The 8,652-nt window shown below is 35.9% G+C and overlaps 1 pseudogene across 1 annotated transcript; it reads right to left on the bottom strand.

Annotated features, from left to right (window-relative positions):
* Nucleotides 1-6,433: 6,433 nt before the first annotated feature.
* LOC111545431 lies at nt 6,434-7,688 on the bottom strand (annotated as a pseudogene). Its single transcript, XR_002732451.3, has one exon. The product of XR_002732451.3 is annotated as a heterogeneous nuclear ribonucleoprotein C pseudogene (transcript).
* Nucleotides 7,689-8,652: the final 964 nt, after the last annotated feature.

The following is an 8,652-nucleotide window of genomic DNA, read 5'->3' as shown; positions in this document are numbered from 1 at the left end:
ATAATTAGACTTCCCTGGAGATGTATCAGACAATGATGTTTGATGACTCACCTTCATAAATTAGTAAGAATATCAAACAAGAAACTTATGTCACGAGTTGCTGGAAAATGCAAAAAAGTAATGAAGGCATTTTGTGCGAAGTATTTCAAGATTTTAAAAGCTGGGCTGAGTTTGCTAAGAAAGTTTACTTGCATAAGCACAATCATTCCCCTGCCCCTGAAAGTAACATTTGGGTATTTTATAGGAAATTGAAAATACAAATCATCTTAGTTCTGTAAGTCTGACTTTGTCATCTCTTTTCTCTTGCTCTTCCTCAGCTTCCTTCTTCTCCTTCTCCTCCTCTACTGTTTTCCCTTGTCCTCTCCCTCCATTTGCTTTTCAAAAATCTTTCTGCAAGTTATTGTGTTCTATCTTTGTGAGAGTTATTAGAGAAGAAAATTGCCTGAATAAATTAAATGTTGTCAGATGAGAAAAATTTGAAAATGACCATAAGCTCATATTTACGCTTAAACTTACTTTCTCTTAACGTTTTTATTTTAAATTATGCCTTCAAGGGACAGGAAAATAAGGGTGTAGCTCTCATCCTCTGCTTCATTCTTCTCACAGAAACAAAACTATATGGCTCTGATTAGGGATAAAGTGAAGTTTTTTTTGTTTGTTTCTTTGTTTTTAATTTGTAGGTGGTTTTAATATAGTCTGCAAGGATGGACAAATAGAAATTCTGGATCATCGTAATCTTTTGTTGGATATTCATGTTGTAAATACCCCTTCCAAATGTATGTGTAGGTTGCATTTGTTTCTCTTTTAGTGTTTTGATGAACTACAATTAATTTTGATGAAGTCAATCTTTCTTGTTTTGTTGATGGTTGGCACTTCCTGCATTTTTTTTTTTTTTTTTCTTTTGAAACAGAGTCTTACTCTGTCACCCAGGCCGGAGTGCAGTGGTGTGATCTCAGCTCACTGCAACCCTTGCCTGCAGGGTTCAAGCGACTCTCCTGCCTCAGCCTCCCAAGTAGCTGGGATTACAGGTGTACACCACCATACCTGGCTACTTTTTGTATTTTTAGTAGAGACGAGGTTTCGCCATGTTGGTCAGTCTGGTCTCAAACTCCTGACCTCGTGATTTGCCAGCCTCGGCCTCCCAAAATGCTGGGATTACAGATGTGAGCCACTGTGCCTGGCCTCTGCATCTTTTAAAGAACATTTTGCCTACTGCAAGGATGTGAAGATAGCTTTCTTTCCATTTTTTTAACCTTTTAAATTTATATCTACATTTAATATGAAGCTGATTTTTGTCTGTGTTCTGTAGGAGGGGTCCAAGTTATTTTTATTTTCATTTTTCCTTTTTTTGTTTTTGAGACAGAGTTTCACTCTTGTCGCCCAGGCTGGAGTGCAATGGCATGATCCCGGCTCACTGCAACCTCTGCCTCCCAGGTTCAGGCGATTTTCCTGCCTCAGCCTCCCAACTAGCTGGGATTACAGGCATGAGCCACTACACTCGGCTAAGTCTGTGTTTTATTAGAGACGGAGTTTTACCATCTCAGCCAGACTGGTCACAAACTCCTGACCTCAGCTGATCCTCCCACCTTGGTCTCCCAAAGTGCTGGGATTATAGGCGTTAGCCAATGTGCCCGGCCTCAAGTTCTTTTTTCACATAGAAAACCATTGTTCCAGTATTGCTTATTGAAAAATATTGCTGTTTTTCTACTTTGTTTAATAGCACTGTTGTCATAAATTTGGTGATCATATACATGTGGGTTGATTTATAGAATTTGTTTTCTGTCTTGTGACCTATCTGCCCAGCCTTGTCCTGATAGCACAGTTTCAAAAATTATTGTAACTTTTAAGAAGATGTGGTATCTGCTATTGTAAGTCTTCTAACAGTATTCTTTCCTCTCAAGATTGCTTTGATTCTTCTTGATCATTTGCATGTCTGTATAATGTTTGGAATCATCTTGTCAATTTATTTATGCCCATTGACTAATAATGAATAATAGCAATTTTTGCAGTATTAAATGCTCTAATCTCTGCACATTATTCTTCAGTTTAAGTCTTCATTAATTGCTTTTCATAATTCTTTGTACTTATTGTATAGATACCTTGTAGTTATTTCATTAGTATTATTCCAATGTGTCTGATGTTACTGGTGAAATGGACTCAATTTTAAATTAATTTTCTAATTATTTATTTTTACTTTGTAGAAACAATCTTTGTTACACCAAATCTAATAGTTTATATGAAATTAAAAATTTTTTAACTACTTTTAACCTATATAAAAACACTGCAAACAATTTTTTCCATTAAAACTGTATCCCCTTTTCTTTTTTAAAAAAAATTTCCTTGACAAAGTTACCTACAACAGTGTTGAATCCAGTTGGAAGTACCAGAGATCTTTGTTTTTTTTCTCAATCTCAGAGGAAATTTTCAATAATTTTCTATAAATGTGATTTTTGCTGTAGTTTTTGGTAATTACTTTTTATCAGAATAAGGAAATTCTTATGAATAGCTCTTAATTTTATTCAGATACTTTTTGTACATCTATTGAGAAGATTTTATGATTTCTTTCTTTTTACCTATTGATTTACTAAATTATATTAACTTTTAAAAAATGTTAAACTCATATTCTAAACTGAAAGGTAAACAAGTTGGATATATACATTTTATGTATCATGACATCAGATTTGCTAATAATTTAGCAAGGAGTTTAACACTTATTTGCATGAAAAATATTTGAAAACTTTACTGGTAAAACCAACTTTGAAATTATGATAGTAAAAACACAAGTAAATTAAAAATTTATTTTAAAATATTTTATTTTAATTTTTTTTAGAGATGGGGTCTCACTAGGTTACTCAGACTGACCTTGTACTTCTGGGCTCATGCAATCCTGCCGCAGCCTTCCAGTTGCTGAGACAATAGGCACATCCCACTGCATTAAAAAAATGAATTTCTAAATAAAATACCTATTGGATACCACACTTATCACTGAAGTGATGAAATAATCTATACATCAACCCCCTGTGACATGCAATTTACCTGTATAATACACCTGCACATGTATCCCTGAACCTAAAAGTTAAAAATAAAAACAAGTTTTCCCACTCATTAAAAAATACGTTATTAAAAACAAAAACAAAGCAAAAAATATATAATTTTTAAGTTTCTATGTTTTTCCATCAATTTTAGTAAGTTTTATTTTTCTTATAATTTGTCTATTTCATCTTAATTTTAAAATATAGACATAAAGTTTCATGTGAGATCTTCCTAATATATTTGCAATGACTGTAGGATCTGTAGTTATGTTCTTTTTCCTTTCTTTACATTGGAAATTTGTATTTTTCTCTTTTTGTTTTGTCAGTTTTAGTATGGATTGGAAGATTAGAAAAAGTATCCTACTCTAGACAGATGCAAACTTGTATCAGAGTACACAGTTTGGCAAGCAAGTGCCAGCTGGATTTCAACTCCTAACTTAAACATTCAGTATTTTGTATAGTAGATTAAATGTATAGATATAAATCATGGCCAATGTACTTACATTATACGTATATATTCCCGACATATAGACTAGAAACAGTAAAGCACCTTAAAGTTATAAAGACTCATTCCTCACCTGACCTGTGTCAAGAAGCTCCCTCACACATGAAGGCAATGGCTGTCCCCCTGTATCAATCTTTCAATTAACATTTTATGATTTGCTTTTTGTGTATTTCCTGACATATCCACTGAAACAGAATATAGGCTAGGACGTTTACAGTGGTGTTATAGTTATCAAGAAAATTTGTTTTCTTGTGCTTACCAGTAGAAAAGTAGAAGATAACTAGTGATGGTCAATTTAAATTATGTTATAAGAGATCCTATCAGATACATATTTGCTATTTAGAAACTCAGGTGTATCACATAATAAATGGAAATTGGTGGGAAAATAATGAATTTTTAAAACTCTGTGTGAAGCATTTATTTAGGCAGCACATTTAAATTAAAGTAATAATTAGTTCTATCTTAGACAGCCAAAGAATTTCATGTTCTTTTCTGTCACTATTTAGATAGACTTATGGCATGTAAGATCACATTGTTCAACCATAAAATTATAAGAGTGTGTGTGTGTGTGTATGTGTGTGAATTAGAGCAAGCACTATGATGTCATATTGTTAGAATCTAAAAGTGAGATTTCAAGGGCTGTATAGGTGTTTAATAAATATCCGGTGTTAGATTATTCCTTGGAGATTATTTTGTTAATGTGGTAATTTTAATTTCTGCCTGTACCATTTTGTTTGGACATAAGATATAACATAACAAAATTCCTGGTGAACAGCATAATATCTGCACACTCATGTAACATACAAATTATTGGATATAATGTGTATAAACAATCTTGCTTCTTATTTCATTATGGGGTTAGGGGATTCATGTGGAAGAAATAATTTTAATGATTTGCAAGAAGCATCTTGTTACTGCCCAGACATGAGAGATTGTGTGAATTTGTCTTTTGAAGCTCAGTTTTTGATCAGGAAGCTGCTAGTAACACTACAGAGGTTGAAAATAGTTCTTTTGTAAATATTTACAGCAATCAAAGCTGTGACAGAAAAGCTGAGGTGTTGAAATTATGTAATACACGTATTTCAGAAAGTAATTACAAGTGGAAATGGAGAATAAAGGCCTATAATCAAACAAATAATCCACATATTTTTCAATAAGAAATACTGGGCATTGGCAAGGGAAATGTTAGAATATTTATAGCTATGGTAAAAACTTGGGATTTCACCAGGCATTTTTTAAACATCTATCATAATTACGTTTTAAGACTGTCACTCAGGTAAGAGAACAGATCTAAAGATAAATATTTGAGAATCATGATTTCAAAAGAATAATTACAGCAATGAATATTCATGAGCTATTTGAAGTAGTGAATATGAGGAGCAGAAATGCAGATTTATTCTGGGGTACACTCAACTGTGAGGAGAGGGAAGTATGCTCAAATGAATTGACAAAAAACGAGGCTAATGTAGAACCGTAAAGCAGTTAAAGTCTAGAAGTCACAAAAAGTTGAATTGTAAGTAGAAAGAGTTAAACTTCAGCACCAATTACTTCAGATAGACAAGAATGTAAAGTGGAAAGATTCTCAAATATTTAATAATACATTTTATTTACAGAATTTACCTCAGGCATTTCACGGGAAGAGATTTTAATAAAGTGAATATTTGCAGATGTCTGGGCAGAGTTAGGAAACAAATGAGAGATGGTGAAGTACTGGAAGTTTAGCAGCAGTGAAAAGCAGTTCTTTCCCACTCCCCAGTCCTTGGCTGGTGGGAATACTTACCTATCAAATAGGTGCTACTTGATAGAGTTGGTGAAAACTCTAAACATGGAGAGTTGTTCCAATTGCTGCTTCCAGGGAGCACTCTCTTTACAGCTGTGTCTTTAAGTTCCATTAGCTTCCCTCTCACCTTCACCTAGTGGTAGGTGGTAACATCTTTCTGCTGCTGCTTGCCTTGAGGTGACTTACCATAATTCTTGGTTTCTCCTTACTGTACCTACACACATGTAAAGAGATCCTTGGTTGAATTTCCTTAATTACTTTGAGTGTGCCATCCTTTTACTGGATTGCCTCATCTCCATGATAAAAAGCAGTGATGTGAGGTAGATATTTTTACCTCTCCCCATTTACACATGAAGATGTGTAAATTGACTTTCCAAAGGCAATACATAGCAAATGATACAATCTCTCTCCTTTCCATACATTATACTGCTTATTTCAGGGCAAAGAGAAAAGAAACAACAGAAGAAAAAAATATTTTTCATCAGGAGTCATGAAATGATGCAATGTAGGTGAAAGTTAGGAGAATTTTTTTTTTCTTTTACAAGAAACAGCATGTCTTTTTCAGTTTAGATGGAAGACTGGAATAATTGCTGTAGAAACAGAGACATATTGAAATATGCATGAATACTGAAGGTGGTGTAAATCTCATAATTACCAGGAAAGGGTTAGTGATCGACTTCTTAGAGGAAAAGTAGTAAGATTTGCTGTATGGTTGGCAAAGAAGGGAACCATTCCATGATCAAAAAGGGCACCTTCAAAATGGCCAGACCTTTTGGGAAGTATGTGACATGTCAAAAGGAATACCAAATAGACACTTCTAGGTGGTGCTATGTGAAACCATCCCTATTGCTTGTGAAAAACTTCAATTAACATATTGTACTATCCAAAGTTGCTATTCCCATCTTTATATGTGAATTACCTTATTCCATAATTATCTTGAGTTTTATTTTTACTTATAATTTTTCACCTGACTAAATGAATTCTGTTATCATTGCCCTGTTTCATTATCAGTAATGACACCAAGATTACTAACATATGCCTTTTTTATTTTATTTTATTATTATTATTTTTAAAAACCATACATCCTTTTTATTGTTAAGTCATAAAGAGGTATCAAAATTAAAAGCAAAAATTACAGGGTAAGACTTAACAAAACTACTAGGAGCGTCAAAGGAAGTGAAAATGGGACTAGGCACCAGGCAATATGAATTAATGAACATGGGAAGGACAAGGATGGGGAGAACAGTGAGCATGTGCCGAAGATACTAGGGGAGAGGATCTGGTGAAAAATTTGATCTTAGACAAGCGCCTAGGTAAAGAAATAATGGGATAAGATTTCTAAACCCCACTATGTGCTTAAGAGTCATCCTCGCCATTGGCGCTGTCTCTGTCATCCTCTCCTTCCTCAGCCTCTTTTTCATCATCCTTGATCAACTTCAGCTGGTCATCCCCCCATCTTCATTATCATCATCATCCAGTAGGTCCCCCTCCTCAGCAGAGTCATCTGCACCCCCCTCAGACTCCATCTTCACATTAGTCTCATCTTTCTTCACGGAGCTGCTGCTCTGCTCCTCTTCTGACTTACCGTTCTTCATCTCTACTGCTTGTTTGCTCTGTTCCTTTTCAATTTTTTCCAGGTTTTCCAGGAGAGAATCCACTTTTTGTTTTATCTGGGTCAACTCCTTCTTAGTGGCCTGAAGGTCATCTCCTTTCAACTTTCCAGACTTGGAAGATCCCCGCTGTCCACTCTTAGAATTGAAGCCACTTTTGCCCCTTCCTGAGGTGTTTCCTGATACACGCTGACGTTTCGAGGGCACTACAGCCCGAGCAATAGGAGGAGGAGGAGGTACACGTGCTGGGTAACTGTACATCCTATCATAATAGTCCCGTTGAAAGTCATAGTCCAAGTCAAAAGAGGAGCCGTACATCTCCGCTGCAGATCGTTTCACACCTGCTTTTCCTCGGTTCACTTTTGGCTCTGCAGCCAGGTTAATATCTAACACCTGGCCAGCAATCATTCTGCCATCCTCTCCTGCTACAGCAGCCCGGGCATTTCTCTCATTAACATATTGAACGAAGGCAAAGCCCTTATGAACAGAGCAGCCCACAATTTTGCCGAAATTCGAAAAGATTGCCTCCACATCAGATTTCTTGACCACAAGAGTGTTGAGATTCCCAATGCACACACGGGAGTCCATGGAGCGAGGATCTGTCTTGTTGGTAACATTGCTGGCCATTGTGTTTGATGATAAGGTTTCTCACAAAGCTGAAAACAGGAGGGAGGAGGGAGAAGAGATTGGATTCTGAGACTCCTACTCCCGGATTCTGCGTGGAGAAACCGACTGCTGGTCGAGGCCGGCAACGCGGACACAACCGCTCAGTCTTCGTCTCTTCACCATGCCTTTAATTTTAAAATCTTATTGTAGACTGGTTTGTTCTATGCACTTGTGGTTATCAGTTAAAGAAATCTAGAAAGTATTTAATTTGTGTGGACTTAGATCTTAAATCTGTTCTTCTCTTGATTATTATTTTTATATTTATAATCTTTGCTACATTCCTTAGCTGCTATGCCTGCCAGTTTCAGGGCCTTCTCAATCAATACTTCTGACTTGAAATATACCTAGTTTGCTTCCTAACTATACAGTATATTCTTATTCCTGTCACTATAATTATTTTATTTTTTATTTTTTTGTTTAATTAATTAATTTATTTTTTGAGACAGAGTCTCTGTCTCTTGCCCAGGCTGGAGTGCAGCTGTGCGAAGTTGGCTCACTGCAACCTCTGTCTCCAGGGTTCAAGTGAGTCTCCTGCCTCAGCCTCCTGAATGTCTGGGAATACAGGTACACGCCACCACACCTGGCTAATTATTTATTTATTTATTTTTTATTTTTAGTAGAGACAGGGTTTCACCATGTTGGTCAGGCTAGTCTCGAACTCCTGACCTCATGATCCGCCTGTCTCGGCTTCCCAAAGTACTGGGATTACAGTTGTAAGCCACCACGCTCAGCCTCCTGTTACTATAATTCTTTAGATTAATAACCAATAAGGTAACCTGCCTCTCCAGTCCTGCTGCCTGATTTTTGGCTGGGATCTAGGCTCTCATGTCTATGCACAGCCCTCAAAGACTCACCTTACCAAATGTAGCTGGACTTGCCAGCTTCTTGATTCTGTCTAATGTAAAGATGTAGAGTCAGATCTCCATATTTAAGTTAAGGAGAAAATTTGCTAGCAGGCATATGACTACCTTTGATACCAGAACTCCCTCTACTGATTAAATGAATTAAACAAAACAAAAGAATAAAATGTTTCATGCCAAGATAAAAGTTTACACATGT

The sequence above is a fragment of the Piliocolobus tephrosceles genome, chromosome 15 (assembly GCF_002776525.5).
Source record: "Piliocolobus tephrosceles isolate RC106 chromosome 15, ASM277652v3, whole genome shotgun sequence".
NCBI classification, from domain to species: Eukaryota; Metazoa; Chordata; class Mammalia; order Primates; family Cercopithecidae; genus Piliocolobus; species Piliocolobus tephrosceles.
The sequence above is the reverse complement of the archived record's forward strand: the minus strand, read 5'-3'. Positions and strand labels throughout refer to the sequence as shown.